This window comes from Ctenopharyngodon idella, chromosome 10 (genome assembly GCF_019924925.1).
Source record: "Ctenopharyngodon idella isolate HZGC_01 chromosome 10, HZGC01, whole genome shotgun sequence".
Classification (NCBI taxonomy): domain Eukaryota; kingdom Metazoa; phylum Chordata; class Actinopteri; order Cypriniformes; family Xenocyprididae; genus Ctenopharyngodon; species Ctenopharyngodon idella.
The window spans coordinates 43,731,575-43,751,424 of NC_067229.1; the positions used below are offsets into that span (position 1 = coordinate 43,731,575).

Here is a 19,850-nt window from a genome sequence, read left to right on the forward strand (position 1 = left end):
AACCACTCGTTCTCCTCTGGTGAGGGTTGATGGCCGCTTCCGCCATGCACTGGAGGTCTGGGCGGTTCGGCGGCAGGCTTCAATGGAAGCTTGGGCAGCTCGGCGGCAGGCTTCACTGGAGGCTCTGGCGCGGCAGCGGCCATTTTCTTCGGCCGTTTGGGCTTCGCAGTGGCCATCCTTTTGGGCGGTTTGGGCTTTTTGGCGGCCATCTTCTTGGGCGGTTTGGGCTCTGGGAAAGGCAGGACAACATGGGCAGACCCACTGGAGGGATACGTGGAGGAAACAGGCGATTGGCGAACTGGCCAGGCCGCCTGTGTTTTTGAGGGGACCAGACGAGGAAGATACGATTTTTCTTGAACCTCTTCAATTTCGAAATCAGAACCATTTAGAAAGAGAATCAGATTAATAGACTCAACTAGGGAAAAGAAACAGGCAGGTTCACTATAACGAATCGTATCCTTGTCCAGGCGTTAAGTGGAGCATCTGGCCAGTTCACCAGGCAAGAAAGCTCAGAAAATTCCTCCACGCACTTCTCCAGCAGGCAACCGTCCTCTTTAAGGGCCCATAGACGATCCACCGCTGAAACATCCTCTCTGGGAGGCACGAGAGGGATAGGGACCAGGAATAATCCCATGCTGTAGAAGTCCTTGTAGTTTGGTCCGTTCTTCTGTTACAAACTGTGTTGCTGCAGCAGGGATGAGTCAGAAACGGACTTCTACAAAAACAGCGAACACGTTAAACAACCATACAAACAACAAGAACAGACCAGGAGTGCAAGGAGTGAGTCCAACATAAAGGGTGTGCTGATGACAATGAACAGGTGCAGGGAATCCAGGGAGAGCGGGAGAGATGATGAAGAAGTGCATTCAGGTGTGGAACAAGGAGGAACATGGGAAATGGAGTCTGGGACAGGTGTGACTGTAACACTAACTGTAGTGGATCCAGATATGAAATATCATATCACATTTTTTTTTCCCCCAGACAGGATCACAATCCACAATCTTATCACAATTAGCACATTGTAAAGTTGGGTTATAAGACTATTTTTGCAAGCTACTGAACAGTACAGTCAAACTAATATTTTAACCATTTAGTCCAAAGTGAGGATGGGCGACAGAGCTAGCGCCAGGATATACAAACCAGGGGGGAGCCGGGGGATGGGGGGAGGATACACTATATTGCCAAAAGTATTGGGACACCCCTCCAAATCATTGAATTCAGGTGTTCCAATCACTTCAATGGCCACATGTGTACCTAGGCATGCAGACTGCTTCTACAAACATTTGTGAAAGAATGGGTTGCTCTCAGAAGCTCAGTGAATTCAAGCATGGTACCGTGATAGGTTGCCACCTGTGCAATAAGTCCATTCATGAAATTTCCTCACTACTAAATATTCCACGGTCAACTGTTAATGGTATCATAACAAAGTGGAAGCAATTGGGAGCAACAGTAACTCAGCCACGAAGTCATAGGCCACGTAAAATCACATGCTGAGGCGCACAGGGCGCAGAAGTCGCCAAGTTTCTACAGAGTCAATAGCTACAGACCTCCAAACTTCGTGTGGCCTTCAGATTAGCTCAAGAACAGTGCGTAGAGAGCTTCATGGAATGGGTTTCCACGGTATATATAAATAAAGAGATTCTCTGTGAGCTCAATGAAGTGACGACAGCTCTGTAATAGAGCACTCTCTACTTGCTTTCTGTTTATAACACTTTGACATTAAAGGGTTAGTTCACCCAAAAATGAAAATAATGTCATTTATTACTCACCCTCATGTCATTCCACACCTGTAAGACCTTCAGTCATCGGAACACAAATTAACTCCCTCGGGTCGGCGGTCACGCCGGCGATACCACCTCGGTTTTTTTCTTACCAGTGTGAAAGAGACTCAAAATACTCTGTCAATGTTGCACATACAATTAAGAGATACACCATTTTAATCTGTGGAATATCTTCTTTTATTTGCGTACACTCAGAGTAAAAACAAAATGTTGTGCTTTTTGCAAAATAAAGAAAACTAACATGATGTGTGATCTGTCGTCTCCCTCTGAACGAAGTCCAATCTGATAGTTCTCAGAAAATGAACTGTAACTTAGTGAATACTAATCACAAAAAAATTAGACTTATGTCTAAAGAAACGTTAAAATGTCAGGTTTTAAATCGTGTAAGTCAAATCGAAAACAAAAATTCTGTGTTTATGTAATCTGTATGAAAAGAGACACATGTCAGAAGTCTGTGATTCAGCTCATTATCCACTAATGCGGCCACGCCCACAGATCTAGCGCTATTCAGACGCAAATTCTGAGGCAATACATGTATACATCGTCTCAATCGTGTATTTATTGTCTTGAAAAGTGTTTATCTGTATGTTAAAGCCATGGTTAGAGACCTCTGGAAGACATGCCGTTAGTTTCTGGAATGTCCTGTTCTTCTTTAGATTAATTTGTGGACTAAATGTGCACAGAGCACCCTCCAGCTGCAAGTATGAATTGAAAACACAGTATCCAGCGTTCATAGTGATGACAATAAATATTGAATAAATATTACTCCTCTGTATAGAAAATTGACATAAACATATGAGAATCCATCAATATTTTTCCAAATGTGCATGCTTTTAAGCTAAAAGGCTATATGAAATGCCATAGAGGTAACATGAATGTTCAGACGCTTTGCATCACAGAAATACATTATATTTTAAAGTATATAATAGAATACCATTATTTTAAATTGTAATAATATTTCACAGTATTGCTGTTTTTTCTGTATGTTTGATATACACCATGATGAGCCTGAGACATGATCACAGAGGGTTTTTTCACAGCCTACCTGACTGAAAGGCCTCATTATTATGCAGGTCATTAGAGGTCTTTATGCGATTCTTTTGTCTTCTCAGGTGTGAATTACCTCATTATTCATGATGATTCACGCCTCCACGCATACTGTGTTTCTTGACAAAAAGTGTCTTACAAAAACTAAATCAATATATTGTTTTATATGAACGAGTAGGCAGGATAATTTTTACATCATTTTGAAGCAAAAACTCTAGTCTACAACCTCCAATACCCAGAAGTCTTGTGAACACAGATTTAATATTTTTTTTTTTTTTTGGCTTTATTTCAGTGACTTAAGTTTTTTGTTTTTTCAATAAGCACGCATAAACGTTATTCCTTCAAAAACACAAACATGTACGTACATGTTCCTCACATATTATTGTAGCCTAGTTTGTGCTGAATAAAGTGTAATGACACTTTTTCCATTAATATGTTTATGAACAACTGAAAAAAGCACAAATGTCAGGGCATGTCAAAACTTCTCCAGGGCCCCGAAAATCCTCAGACCCCAGAGGGTTAAGATATTTTTGTTGAAATCCGATGGCTCTGTCACAGTTCCCGTCACTCCCGGACTCCATCTCCCATGATCCTCCCTGGTCCACACCTGCACTCACAGCACTCCCTTTATATGGACTCACTTCCCTGCACTCCTTTGTCTGTTCTTATGTTTGCTAAATGGTGTAGTTGTTCTGTTAATGTTATATTTGAAGAATAAACCTATTATTGCTGATGTTCGTTCCTGCATCCACTCCGTAAGGACACAGCAGCACTATGGGGATTTTCCTTCTCCCGACTTCTCCCGTACTCCCCAAGACCAGCAGTGGCTCATTGACTTCTTGACTGAGCCAGTTTCTCCAGTTCCAGACTCCGCTCCAGTGCCTGAGTCGTCTCCAGTCTCCGTTCCTGTCCCAGAGTCCGCACCAGACTCCGCTCCAGTCACAGAGTCCGCTCCAGAGTCCGATCCAGTTGCCGAGCCTGCTCCAGACGCCGCTCCAGTCATTGAGCCCGCTCCAGACTCCGCTCCAGTCGCCGGGCCCGCTCCAGACTCTGCTCCAGTCGCCGAGTCCGCTCCAGACTCCGATCCAGTTGCCAAGCCCGCTCCAGACGCCGCTCCAGTCATCGAGCCCACTCCAGACTCCACTCCAGTCACCGAGCCCGCTCCAGACTCCGCTCCAGTCGCTGAGCCCTCTCCAGACTCTGCTCCAATCGTTGAGCCCGCTCCAGCCTACGAGCCCGCTCCACTCCACAAGCCCTTTCCTGCTACCCCTGGGGGATCCATGAGGCACCTGACCTGCCGTGGCGTCCCACGGCTCCTGACCCACCGTGGATCCATGAGACACCTGACTCCTGACCCACCGTGGCTTCACGAGGCACCTGACCCGCTGTAGGGTGAGCGTTATGAAGTGTTATGAATCAGCGTGTCGAATCATGATTCAGATCGCGTGTCAAACCGCCAAACTGCTGAAATCACGTGACTTTGGCGCTCCGAACCGCTGATTCGACACGCTGATTCATAATGCTCCGAAGCTTCATGAAGCAGTGTTTTGAAATTGGCCATCATTATATAGTGAAGTCCCAGAAGTATGCCACAATGTAAAAGCAGTTCAGTTGATTTGGTGATGACTATGACATTAACCACATGACCAGCATTCCTCAGCTAAGAGAGCAGTCAGTACTCATGTGCTACAGCTGTACTGAGTGAAGGTCTACAGTGGTGAGTCCAGCACAAATAATGTTACAGTAGGTCAGACCACCGTAATAGAGGAAATTAATATTACATAGAATGAGCATGTAGTTTTGATGCTTTGAAGTAAAATACAATGGGCTTTGCAAATGACACTGTGTGTGGGCCTCTCTCAAGGTAGTCACATGGGGTGATCTGTCATATACAGTGACTTCTCTTTGTTAAGTTTGTTTACTCTTACTGATGTCAGAAAACATTAATGATGTGAAAACTCAGAGGCCCAATTATAATTGTTTTGATTTATGTTCTGCATGTATTATTGCTGCAGAGATGATCCTCCACTGAGCCGTTCATTAAAGGTGTGAAATACTGTAAACACAAGACGCAAATTTTCTGCTTTGTTTGTAACTGTTTTCATTGGCAAAATAGAGCAAAAACAGTCAAAATTTACAATGTTGTGTCTAAAAATGGTCAATTCATATAACCCACTTATTGTTTATTGAACTGTTGTATAAAATAAATATCACATTATTCAATCATGCTGACATTCGAGAAAATAGATATTAGAAAGTAGAAAGCAGATGCTTAAGTATATTATGTTATAAGTAAGAATGAGGTACAAAAGGCTGTGCTGTATCATGAACCATTGTTAGGCACGACGCGAAGCGGAGTGCCTGCAACCCCTCCAGCCATGACTTATTCACGATACAGCACTAGCCTTGAGTACCTTATTGCTTTTATAAAACGGTTACCACACAATACAAATATTAAAGCCAGAAATATGTATCAATGCAACTTTAATGAAGTAAACTTTTTCTAAAAGCCTTCCTTCCGCTGGAAAAATTAGTCCCTGACCGTGAACAGCAGCAGACGTTACATTTTCATGCTATTAGATGGTGGCAAAGACTGTTTATGAGTGTATCAGTCAGTAGAGAAGACTTTTATATTGAAAAGACTGAATTGTTTTGAAAACGGAACAAGACGCAACTGACAAATGCTTTGACTGGTGCTGTTAGTCACGTGAAAACCCCTTAAAGGACAAGGACAAGATGATACATCGGACATTTAAACAGATTTTTTATTATGAACATAGGACTGACCTGAAGGAAAATGCTAAATCTGAATGCAGGTAATAAACTCGCTCACTTGATCTCTTTCTTACATCACTCTTCTACATAATACAGTAAGCTTCAATGAACAATATCAATTGAGAACATACAGCTTACGTTGCTAAGAGTGGTTGCTAAGGGTGTTGTGTAGTGATACACAGAACCGTTGGGTGAAGCGGTCATAGCTGTGTTTTATCATGAATAAAACACAGCTATTGACCAATCAGAATCAAGGACAGGAACTAACCATTTTATAAACACAAAATACAAGAACTCATACAAGGGCAATTCATATATTGAATTTTGGAGACTTTTTTTCTTTCTTCATTTTGGTGGCATTTCCAACCTTGCACAGTGCTAGCTATTTTATGTCTGTATTAAAATGTTTTAATAATGGTTTCATTTCACATCGGTGACAAACAGCGCCAAAGTTTATGGCAAACACGTCGTTACCTGGCTGTCACCCATGAATGCATCTAATGACATCTACACACACTTATAAAATATCAAAACAAGGTTAAATGTTTTTTTTTTTTTTTTTGCCTTCAATTTAGTGTGGCTTATCCAAAGCCAAATAGGAGGAAAGAGAAGTCATTAAGGAAACAGGAGTATTCATGTTTAATACTGGTTTATGTCATTACATATGAAATTATTATTATTGATTATTAACATCTTTAAAATACCTCACATTAATTGAGCTAATTGCAATTAAATAATAAAGACATCTGATAACAACTGTGTTTACATCCACTTTACAAACTGAGACAATACTTTAAACTATACTAGTTTGTCTTTATCAGTTCAATATGATAAATAAAAGAATAAATAAAATTAAATCAGCCTGTAAAAATGTCCATGAGAGAGGATTCTGGCTTTAATATTTTAAGAGTTAAGATGTTTTTAACTGATATTTTAAACCAACTGTAAAATAAAGCATAGATAAGAGGATTCAGACCTGAGTTAATATACAAAGTCCACAATAAAAATGTAATTGTGGTAAAAGAGATTACTGTAGGCCCTGTTAAAGACAAGATATAGTATGGAATAAGGCACAACAGATAAACTGTCACAATGATTCCTAATGTCAGAGCAGCTTTTCTTTCAGATGTCCTCCTCAATGAACCTTCCTTTACACATTTACCACCCTTCATCAGGGAGTTTATAACTTTCACCTGTTGATTAACAGCATAAAATATTCTCAAATATGCAGTGATCATCACAATACAAGGCAACATGAAGGAATATATCACATCAATGACTCTGCAGGTAAAATTAACTGTTAAGGTACACTCTCCGTAACACTCATCTGTTCTGTTTGAAGTGTCAAAATATTTGTTGCTGATTACAATGGCAGTGTTGTAGGCTGAGGAGAAAAACCAACAGAGACAGATGCTTACTAAAGTTTTAGTCATTGTTATTTTCTGTGGGTACAGTAAAGGGTGACACACAGCCACATAACGATCAACAGCTATTAAAACTAAATTACTAAGAGATGTTGAGCTGAGCACGCCCATGATTATCAAAAACAGTCCACAGAAAGTGTCTCCAAAGTACCAGCATGTCTCAATCAACTTCATGGCATCCACAGGCATCACAATAAGTCCCATAAGCAGGTCAGCCACAGCCAGAGAGAGAATGATCAGGTTGGTTGGAGTGTGAAGCTTCTTGAAATGAGAGATGGAGATGATCACCAGCAGGTTCAGAAACACAGTCCATGCTGACAGCAATGAAAAAAACACATACATGATATTGTATTCATGTCTGGAGCGTTTTCCCTTGATACATGATGAGTTGATGGCAGGAAAGCAGTATTGAGTCTCATGATCCTCTGTCTCATAGGCCATGAGTGAGTCTCCTCCTGTTAGGAGTTTGTTCTGCTCTCCTTACTGTCCTTTCATTTATACAGTGTCTGATCAGAATGACCAACCCATCTAACGCCCACTCTGATGATGTGTAATGACAATTATTTGCTTTCATTTCAACTTTGGCAGTAAAATTTTTACATGATGCTATTTCCACACCAATAGGTGTCAGTAGAAAGTAAAAGAATACTGTCAAATCTGCTGTAAGTACACTATATTGCCAAAAGTATTGGGACACCCCTCCAAATCATTGAATTCAGGTGTTCCAATCACTTCAATGGCCACAGGTGTACCTAGGCATGCAGACTGCTTCTACAAACATTTGTGAAAGAATGGGTCACTCTCAGGAGCTCAGTGAGTTTAAGCGTGGTACCGTGATAGGTTGCCACCTGTGCAATAAGTCCATTCATGAAATTTCCTCACTACTAAATATTCCATCGTCAACTGTTAGTGGTATCATATCAAAGTGGAAGCAATTGGGAACAACAGTAACTCAGCCACAAAGTCATAGGCCACGTAAAATCACATGCTGAGGCGCACAATGCGCAGAAGTCGCCAACTTTCTACAGAGTCATTAGCTACAGACCTCCAAACTTCGTGTGGCCTTCAGATTAGCTCAAGAACAGTGCGTAGAGAGCTTCATGGAATGGGTTTCCATGGCCGAGCAGCTGCATCCAAGCCTTACATCACCAAGTGCAATGCAAAGTGTCTCATGTAGTGGTGTAAAGCACGCCGCCACTGGACTCTAGAGCAGTGGAGATGTGCTCTCTGGAGTGACAAATCACGCTTCTCTGTCTGGCAATCTGATGGATGAATCTGGGTTTGGCGGTTGCCAGGAGAACGGTACTTACCTGACTGCATTGTGCCAAGTGTAAAGTTTGGTGGAGGGGGGATTATGGTGTGGGGTTGTTTTTCAGGGGTTGGGCTTGGCCCCTTAGTTCCAGTGAAAGGAACTCTTAATGCTTCAGCATACCAAGACATTTTGGACAATTTCATGCTCCCAACTTTGTGGGAACAGTTTGGGGATAGCCCCTTCCTGTTCCAACATGACTGCGCCCCAGTGCACAAAGCAAGGTCCATAAAGAAATGGATGAGCGAGTTTGGTGAGGAGGAACTTGACTGGCCTGCACAGAGTCCTGACCTCAACCCGATAGAACACCTTTGGGATGAATTAGAGCGGAGAGTGCGAGCCAGGCCTTCTCACCAACATCACTGCCTGACCTCACAAATGCGCTTCTAGAAGAATGGTCGAAAATTCCCATAAACACACTCCTAAACCTTGTGGAAAGCCTTCCCAGAAGAGTTAAAGCTGTAATAGCTGCAAAGGGTTGGCCAACTCCATATTAAACCCTACGGATTAAGAATGGGATGTCATTAAAGTTCATGTGCACGTAAAGGCAGGCGTCCCAAAACTTTTGGCAATATAGTGTACATAAACATAAGTGGCTGATGAACTGGGAGAAGAGAGTAAACTTTATTGTTTCATATGCAATATGATATGAATAAAAAATTTCATCAAATTATAATTGAAAGGATTATTGCAGCTTCCATATCATTGTATGGAATTTGCATTTAACAAACTATAAATTTCTTTTTTATATATAGCCTAGCACATCTTTTAAATGTCTGTTTAAATGTCTGAAACCTCAAATAAACATTATGTGTTTGAAAACACTGAATAGTTGTGAAATATGAAAAGCACTGAGTGCATCCATCATTGGCTTAGCGTCAGCAGTGAGAAAGCAGGTTTGAATTTAGCAGCTGACGCACTGAACGTTCTAATCACACCGGTGTGATCGTTTGCGTTAAGGGGCCATTCACATATCACGTCTTTTGCGCATGCAAATTCGTTATTTCAAATGTAGGAGCACAGCAAACGCCCTCATAATGGAATCGATGCGGTTGCGACGCGCATGCGGTGTGGCACGCTCATTTTTTCCAGGTGCGCCTATGCCGCGGCGAGATGAAAACTTCTCAACTTTTCAGAATGCCACAAGTGCACTGCAGGTCATGTGACAAGAACCAACCGATCAGCTTTTTATACTCAATTGCACCTTTTTAATACTTTTTATAGTGCCTATTTATACTCAGGGTTGCTTTACAAAGGTTTCATTATTATTGTTGTTGTTAATATTAATCACGGCCTCGTGAATCCTCTAATTGTGTAACTGTGTAACTGTTGGAATCCTCCAACATTGTAAACACGATAAATAAGAGATTCTCTGTGAGCTCAATGAAGTGACGACAGCTCTGTAATGGGAGCGCTCTCTGCTTGCTTTCTGTTTATAACACTTTGACATTAATGTAACCCGGGTAGGGTTATAATTATGATTATTGCTGAGTTAATAACAGAATGGGTTAAAGCTGGGTAAAATAAACAAGTTCTTATTGAGTAAATAATATCTAATTCATGAGAAGGGTTAATTTGGAATGCATTAGATGGGAGTGCATCATTTATGCTTATGTACATGTGATATGTTTTTCAGTTAAGAAATACATTTTCAAGCACTGTTTCTTTAAGAATTACGGTGATACTTAAAGTTTGTATGTAATGCAGTTAGTATTATAGAAGTTAGTATTATTTGTTGCTGATAGGCTGTTGTTTTATTTGTTCCCGCCCTCACGTGTGAGAGTGCGATTCTGATTGGACTAGAGGGAGAAGAGAAGACGAGAGAGGGACGCATGAGAGTGTTGTTCGGATGGCGGAGAAGAAATGTACATGTAAACGCTGTATAAGTTGTTGAAACTTACATTTCTTTATATCTGACAGTTTAATTACATTGGTGAAAGTGTATGTGCGTTACTCTGCACAAGAGTATAAGCAGGTTTTCTTTTGTGCCGAGTTTAGTCATTAGTATGAGAATACGATGGATAAACGGACATTCAGGTAAACTGGACTGCATTAACGTTTATTTTGTCTAATTTGACGAGTTTTGCTGGATCAACAAAGACCCAAATAGCATTCTAAATCCCAGAGTGCATTCTAAATACCTCTGGCCACTCGAAAGGTATAAAAGGTATTGTTTCAACTATTGGTTTTGAGACGAATATGTTGTATTGATATTATTGGTTTATTTGAGGTATTAAGGAAGTGTTGATCTTTCATTTAAGCTTTGTCATTTTATTTGTTTATTATCTGGTGGTTTAAATCAACAAAACTAAACTTGGGAACGTGAATTGATAATTTGAATTGATTGCATATTTTTTCCTCAAGGGAAAAGAAAGAGACAAGACAAGTGTTTGGTTTAATTTGAAGTTTATTGAACATTTGAGATTTAAACATATATTTATTCATTTATTTATTTTATTTTACTGTGTATAAATAAACCTAAAGCTTAATTTTGTTATACTTACCTCATTGTGTTGATTGAAGTCATTATATAGTGACATTTCCTAGCTGACATAGGAGGAGGATAGCATTAGTGCATAGTCGAGAGACACTTTAAGAACCCGGTGCGCTGCTCTGGTTACAGTCAGGGCATAGGGGACGCTACATTAAGAATAAAAGTTTTGTTTTTCATGCTGCTAAGAGGACCATCAGGCACTTACACAGTGCACATTTTCAGGAGTGTCAACCGCATTAAATGATGCAAAAAAAGTTACTTCGTTTTTAACATACGCACACAGTCTCATGCATTTGATAGCGTGAACACAGGTACTTGAATTTAATGCTGATGGCCCGTGGACAGCCTGTTGAGTACCCGTAGCTTATGAATTATAGGGATTATATAAAAGGAGTGGGTGGATTTTTACCATTATAGGCTGGTTGTTTATACACACTGTGGACACACATCTGTGTTCAAACACCTTATAAAAGTGAATTTAGCATAAAAGGTCCCCTTTAAAATACCTCCCATAATTTTTCAACCAATCTATTGGAGAATTATTGCTAACAAAAGTCAATGATTTCCTGTGTAGTGTGCTTGAACAAGGCCAGATTTTGCCACAGTATATTTGCATATGTATTTATACAGCAGGTCTATAATACACAGCAGAAGGACTTTGAACACTGATACTACACTGTGACACTTATCACCAGCAGCAATGAAATGGTGCAAGGACAACAACATTAATTTCAATGTTTAAATCATCATATTTGAGATGCATTCACACATTAATTTGTCACATTACTATTTAGATGAACTTCTAAAAGCTGAAAGGTGATAGTGACCAGTCATTGCACCTAAAATATTACACATTAAAATATACAAGTTTTCCCAGACCAACCACAAGCCTTTTTGCTCCTCTAATAAACCCCTAATATTTCATCAAAGCTTTATTGAGATCACTTGTGCATATCATGTGCTTTAAATATATAAATAAGGGTATTTTTAGTCGAGGTTGACTAAACATGTACTTCACATAGTTTTACACATAGTTTAGGGTGGCTAAAGCCTCCCAGAAGTATGCCACAATGTAAAAGCAGTTCAGTTGATTTGGTGATGACTATGACATTAACCACATGACCAGCATTCCAGTACTCATGTGCTACAGCTGTACTGAGTGAAGGTCTACAGTGATGAGTCCAGTACAAATAATGTTACAGTAGGTCAGACCACCGTAATAGAGGAAATTAATATTACATAGAATGAGCATGTAGTTTTGATACTTGGAAGTAAAATACAATTGGCTTTGCAAATGACACTGTGTGTGGGCCTCTCTCTTGGTAGTCACATGGGTTGATCTGTCATATACAGTGACTTCTCTTTGTTAAGTTTGTTTACTCTTACTGATGTCAGAAAACATTAATGATGTGAAAACTCAGAGGCCCAATTATAATTGTTTTGATTTATGTAAACATATCTTGAATTGTGAAGACTTTTTTTTTTTCTTTTCATTTTGGTGGCATTTCCAACCTTGCACAATGCTATTTTATGTCTGTATTGAGATGTTTTAATAATGATTTCATTTGTGACAAATTGGTGACAAATAGCGCCAAAGTTTAGGGCAAACACAATTGTTACCTGGCTGTCACCAATGAAGGCATCTAATCACATCTACACACACTTATAAAATATGTTAACCAAACAAAACAAGGTAAAATGTTTTACTGCTTTTTTTGCCTTCAATTTAGTGTAGCTTTTCTTAAAACTAATCCAGAGCCAAATAGGAGGAAAGAGAAGTCATTAAGGAAACAGTCATGGTTAATACTGGTTTTATTTATGCCATTACAGATTCAATTATTATTATTGATTATTAACATCTTTAAAATACCTCACATTAATTTAGCTAATTGCAATTAAATAATAAAGACATCTGATAACCATTGTGTTTACATCCAGTTTACAAACTGAGACAATACTTTAAACTATACTTTAGTTTGTCTTTATCAGTTCAATACGATAAATAAAAAATAAAAAAATAATAATAATAAACTTAAATCAGCCTGTAAAAATATCCATGAGAGAGGATTCTGGCTTCAATATTTTAAGAGTTAAAATGTGTTTAACTGATATTTTAAACCAACTGTAAAATAAAGCATAGACAAGAGGATTCAGACCTGAGTTAATATACAAAGTCCAAAATAAAAATGTCATTGCGGTAAAAGAGATTACTGTAGTCCCCGTTAAAGACAAGATATAGTATGGGATAAGGCAAAGCAAATAAGCTGTCACAATAATTCCTAATGTCAGAGCAGCTTTTCTTTCAGATTTCCTCCTCGCTGAACCTTCCATTACACATTTACCACCCTTCATCATAGAGTTTATAACTTTCACCTGTTGATTAACAACATAAAATATTCTCAAATATGCAGTGATCATCACAATACAAGGCAACAGGAAGGAATATATCGCATCAATGACTGTACAGGTAAAATTAACTGTAAAGGTACACTCTCCGTAACACTCATCTGTTCTGTTTGAAGGGTCAAAATATTTGTTGCTGATTACAATGGCAGTGTTGTAGGTTGAGGAGAAAAACCAACACAGACAGATGCTTACTAAAGTTTTAGTCATTGTAATTTTCTGTGGGTACAGTAAAGGGTGACACACAGCCACATAACGATCAACAGCTATTAAAACTAAATTGCTAAGAGATATTGAGCTAAGCACTCCCATGATTATCATAAACAGTCCACAGAAAGTGTCTCCAAAGTACCAGCATGTCTCAATCAGCTTTATGGCATCCACAGGCATCACAAAAAGTCCAATAAGCAGGTCGGCCAGAGCCAGAGAGAGAATAATCAGGTTTGTTGGAGTGTGAAGCTTCTTGAAGTGAGAGATGGAGATGATCACCAGCAGGTTCAGAAACACAGTCCATGCTGACAGCAATGAAAAAAACACATACATGATATTGTATTCATGTCTTGAGCGTTTTCCCTTGATACATGATGAGTTGATGGCAGGAAAGCAGTATTGAGTCTCATGATCTTCTGTCTCATAGGCCATGAGTGAGTCTCCTCCTGTTAGGAGTTTGTTCTGCTCTCTTTACTGTCCTTTCATTTATACAGTGTCTGGATCAGACTGACCAACCCATCTACCGCCCACTCTGGTGATGTGTAATGACAATTATTTTCTTTCGTTTCAACTTTGGCAGTAAAATTGCTGATCATAAGAGACAAATGTGAGATATGAAACTGTTTTTACATGATGCTATATCCACACCAATAGGTGTCAGTAGAAAGTAAAAGAATATTGTCAAATCTGCTGTAAGTGCATCAGTGGTCATAAACAAAATACACATACTACAGTGGGGACTTCTGATGCTTGTCACTAATATTAACAGCTGCCTTCTAACTGTAATGGATCTAGGTATGAAATATCATATCACAATTTTTTTTTTTTTTTTTTTTTCCCAGACAGGATAAATCCACAATCTTCTCACAATTAGCACATTGTAAAGTTGGTTTTTAAGACTATTTTTGAAAGTTACTGAACAGTACAGCCAAACTAATATTTTAACCATTTAGTCCAAAGTGAGGGTGGGCGACAGAGAAAAGGATTATTGCAGCTTCCATATCATTGTATGGAATTTGCATTTAACATATTATAAATGTCTTTTTATATATAGCCTAGTACATCATTAAATGTTTGTTTAAATGTCTGAAACTTCAAATAAACATTATGTGGTTGAAAACACTGGATAGTTGTGAAATATGAAAAGCACTGAGAGCATCCATCTCTGGCTCAGCACCAGCAGCATGAAAGCAGGTTTGAATTTAGCAGTGACGCACTGAATATTCTAATCACACCGGTGTGATCGTAGGTGTTAAGGGGCTGTTCACATATTGCGTCTTTTGCGCGCGCAAATTCGTTATTTCAAATGTAGGCCCGCGGCAAGTGCCCTCTTAATGCTGCATTCACATGGGGCGTCAGCGTCAACGCAAGCTTCAGACACGCCCTCTGTCAAGCGTTGACGCTGACGCCCCATGTGAATGCAGCATTAAGAGGGCACTTGCCGCAGGCCTACATTTGAAATAACGAATTTGCGCGCGCAAAAGACGCAACCGTTATAGTGATAACAGCCAATCGCATTACTTTCCGGTGTCGCATGAACGCAATTGGCTAGTGATTGCTCTAGGGTGTAGAAATCTTCAACTTCTGCCACGAGCAACGCAAGTGAAGCGATGCGACGGAACCCACAATTCAGTTCGGCAACGCATGACGTCACCCATTCAAAATAAATGAGAAGCGTTAACGCTGAGGCCCCGTGTGAATGCAGCACAATAGAAGCGACGCGGTCGCGACGTGCATGCGGTGCGCCGCATTCATTTTTTCAAGGCGTGCCTATGCCGCGGCAAGATGAAAACATGCCAAAAAAAAACACTCCTCCTATGGCTCACAAGGATGTCAGTGACAGCATTCCCTACGGCCACCACCCAAGCTATAAGCCTAAAAGAGGCCTCCAGAAACATCTAGAGGCCTACCAAGGCTACTCAAAGGCTTGGAACCAACAACTTCTAACAGAAGGGGTCCCTTTAAGGGAATGTGGCCAGGGAGCCAAAAGAAGCCCCGGCCAGTCACTTCTCAGTGGAGCATAGTCTACCCTGACTACCACCAGGGAGGCCGACCTGGTCCTACTTAAGTAGTAACCTAGTCTGGCCAGCAACCTGTCTGTTACCAAAACAGAGTCTCTAAAGCACTAGCCTCCAGAGGAGGGGTCCAGAAAGTGGGACTGCAAACTGGAAGTAACCAACTCAGACCGGATCGTAGAGACAGGCATCCTGGGGGAGCAGGACTCAGCATAGCGCTTCTGAACCCTTGCAATCCAGGGGAGTTACTCTGCTCAACCTAGGATCTACAGAGCACTTCTTAAATAAAGCACTCTGGAGGCTGAGTACTCTACATAGGGTCCCTAATGAGAGACGTACCTCCAGCTCTAACAGGAGCTGATCTACCAAGGGAGTTCTTACTAAAAAGAACCTCTTAAACCTTTAAGACCAATTCAGGGAGCGAGGTCCTATATATGATGACCCACTGAAGAGAGAGGAGTACCTACAGCCTAAAATACTGACATACTAGAGAGGTCTCACGAGAGACGTTCAACCTTCCGATCAGACCTCAGGAGCGCAGTTCTCTAAAGAATGACCTTCAATGTGAGGGGAGTACCCACTGGACTCAACCGAGGCGAGTACTGACCAAGCTCAATGCAAGTACCAGGGAGGCTCCTAAAGAGCCTACACTCTGATATAACTCTAGGGAGTCAGAATACTAACTTAGCTGGAAGTGCTTAGGACCTACTCGACCCAGAGGATTGCCTTCAAGGTGGCCTGCTCGAGGACCAACTACTTAGCAGATCTAGAACTCCAGGGCTAGTATCAGGGAGGCTCCACAGGAGCCTGAGCTACCTGATAACCATCTGCTCAACTCTAGGGAACTAGGACACTCAGGAACCTAGCTCAATCCAGAGTATAGCTTTCAAGGTGAACCCAAGGAGGGCCAACTACTTGGTAGCAAATTTAACTCCAGCAGAGATAGCTGCTAGAGGTATGCAGGCTTGGAATACTCATTCACATTGCCATCACGAGTAGTGTACTCAGCATATCGCTTTCTACCCTTAAAACAAGGGGAGTACAAAACTAAGCGACCGGGTTGACGAGGAGGCCTCAGCCTACTACTCTAGCATAACACGGCCACAGGCCCGAGGCTAATGCTTGAGCTCTAAGGGAGCGTGCTCAACTCGCCCTGAAAAGAGGGAGTACTCGATATGCTCAACCTGAGCATAACTGGTGTTGGGCACATATGGGGCACAGAGCTCTGGGAGCGAAGTGAGCTAAACCCAAGTAAGGCTCAAGGGTACAAGCCTGTGCAAAAACTCTTGCTCCAAGATGAGAAAAGCCGTCTGAGCTCAGCTCTGGAGGAATGGAGGCCCCAACAGGAAGAAATTCCACAAGAGGGTATCAGAGCGGCCCAAAAGAATGTGCTGGCACACACGCACTCATGACCTTCCTGGAGCTCAATGGAGTGGAGACTTCAGCCTAACAACTCTAAAGAAAGGAAGCTGGCTCACACAACACCCAGGTGAACTGACCACCTGGGACTCAAAAGAGCGGTGGCTTCAGCAAAAACGACTCTCTAAGTGGGAGGAAACCAACACACACACCACAGGGAATATCAAGGTGGCCTTAACAGGCCAACACTTGAGGACATCAACTACCTGGAGCTCAGTGGAGCAGAGTTTTCAATAAAACTCTCTAGATGAGAGAAGCCAACACACTTATCATCGGGTTATTGTCAAGGTGGCCTTGCAGTAGGCCAACGTCAAAAACATCTATCTAGAGCTCAAATGGAGCGGCAGATTCAAATAGAGATTCTTAAACGAGAGGAAGCCAGCTCACTCACCACAGGGTGATGTCAAGGTGGCCCAGAGAGGGCCGACACCTACAGTCATGATCTATCTGGAGCTCGGGGGAGTGGAGGCTTCAGCATATCGCCTTCTACTCTCTCAGCAAGAGGAAACCACTTCACTTGACCTAGGGAAGGTATCAAGGGGGCCTAACAAAGGCCAAACACCTCAAATCGTGATATTACCTGGAGCTCAGCAGAGCAGTGGCTTCAGCAAAATGACTCTCTTTAACGAGAGGAAACCAGCTCACTCAACCCAGAAGGATTATCAGGGCAGCCACGGAGGGCCGAGCACCTGACATATCAATTATCTGAAGCTCAGATGAGCGGCGGCATAGAAACTGACTCTCAGATCGAGAGGAGGCCATGCCATTCACTACAGGTGATATTTCATTCTTAATGCTACCCGCTATATTAAGACCTCACAAAGAGAGGAGGCACATAGCAAGGGTGCCACGATAACCTTCCCTAATAATGTGAGCTCCAAGGCCCCAGTTTAAACGCCCCAATACATAAAATACATATATATACTTTTGTAATCTAACATATAAAGAATAAACATCCCCTTTATTCCTTTCTACAGGGAGCTGAGGTCACTAAATTTATAATGGCTCTCACAAAAGGAGAGGTAGCCTGAAAGCTCAACCTGAGACTTTAAAAAGCAGAGTGTAAATAAGGCCTGCCATACTGCTGCAGACTGAAAGGATGCACTCACTACCAAGCCCGCTGCTGGACCAACGGAAGGGTTCTTAATGATGGAATAAACTCCTCATCAACCCAGCCTCAGGCCTGATATTAAGACATTCAAGAAAGTAGATATTGCTTAATTATATTATGTTATAAAAACAAAATACAAGAACAAGGGAATACAAGGGAAATTCATATCTTGAATTTTGGAGACTTTTTTTTTTTTCATTTTGGTAGCATTTCCAACCTTGCACAATGCTATTTTATGTCTGTATTGAGATGTTTTAATAATGATTTCATTTCACATTGGTGACAAACAGCGCCAACGTTTAGGGCAAACACAATTGTTACCTGGCTGTCACCAATGAAGGCATCTAATCACATCTACACACACTTATAAAATATGTTCACCAAACAAAACAAGGTAAAATATTTTACTGATTTTTTTGCCTTCAATTTAGTGTGGCTTTTCTTAAAACTAATCCAGAGCCAAATAGGAGGAAAGAGAAGTCATTAAGGAAACAGGAGTAGTCATGGTTAATACTGGTTTTATTTATGCCATTACACAGGTGTACTCAGCAGATTATAATAAAAATACATTTATTTGTAGCATGATGCGGGCCACAAATTTAATGCTGATGGGCCGGATCAAGTTATAATTTGTGGCCCTTTGCATTTCATGTGGTTAAAATGCGGTCCTCTTGGCCTCCGAACTTGAGTACCCCTGCTTTACAGTTTGCATTACTCTTATCTGTATTACCAAAATGACGTAGTATTTTAAGTTAAATTCAAGTGATCGTACCGGCGCCTCCATGTCATACAGTGAGCGTGCTCTCCACATAAGCATGGATATGTGCCTAATTATAGCGTGCATTTATCTAGGACTAGGCTAACATTAGAGCAAACGGACTTGTAAAGTTGCTACTACTTATATGTTTCAAGTGATAAGCCATATTTGAGGTTGATGAATGATGAATGATAGGTGAATGTTTGGATTGTTGCCGTCAACGGGCAACCTGATGATACACAGGGCAACTAATTAGAGCAACGGACAGTTGGCAGCAACTAATCAGAAAGGAGCATGCTTTATTTTTAAACACTTGTTATGCACTTCATTTCAACTTTTCAAATATTTTCTTCCTTTTTATTAAATATAAATGCCTTTCTGATCTGATTTGTGATGGGGAAACGGGAGAAGAGTGAGTTTGGCAAAAGGTGGATTCGAACCCGGGTCGCATCAAAAGCTTTTTTTAGTAATTAACTTAAAACATTTGATAGCTAAATTACAGCCTACATATATTAAATTGGACATTTTAAGCATTAAATGAGGTAAATTCCCTATTTTGGGTTGACACATGACAATTTACCAGCGTAAAAAATTCATACTCTTTTTCTTCGCTCCACTGCCGCTGAGAGGCCACCATCTTTGAATTTTTTTCTGAAATCTCCAAGCCGGTTATGTGATCGTTCTGATTGAAGAATCTCAAAAAATTGCCCCCAAAAAAAGTTGCCCTGTGTATCATCACCTTAACAGTTAGTCGACTACTAGGGGGCAGCCCTAGATTATATCGATATACACAGATCAGGCATAATATTATGACAATTGACATGTGAAGTGAATAACACCGATTATCTCTTCATCACGGCACCTGTTAGTGGGTAGGATATATTAGGCAGCAAGTGAACATTTTGTCCTCAAAGTTTATGTGTTAGAAGCAGGAAAAATGGGCAAGCGTAAGGATTTGAGCGAGTTTGACAAGGGCCCAATTGTGATGGCTAGACTAGGTCAGAGCATCTCTAAAACTGCAGCTTTTGTGGAGTGTTCCCGGTCTGCAGTGGTCAGTATCTAAAAGAGGTCCAAGGAAAGAACAGTGGTGAACCGGCGACAGGGT

At 40.9% G+C, this 19,850-nt stretch overlaps 2 pseudogenes; both read right to left on the reverse strand.

Moving 5' to 3' along the window:
- Nucleotides 1-5,896: 5,896 nt before the first annotated feature.
- LOC127521814 (trace amine-associated receptor 13c-like) lies at nucleotides 5,897-7,522 on the reverse strand (annotated as a pseudogene).
- A 5,136-nt stretch (nucleotides 7,523-12,658) lies between these two features.
- LOC127521815 (trace amine-associated receptor 13c-like) lies at nucleotides 12,659-13,929 on the reverse strand (annotated as a pseudogene).
- Between the last annotated feature and the right edge of the window lie 5,921 nt (nucleotides 13,930-19,850).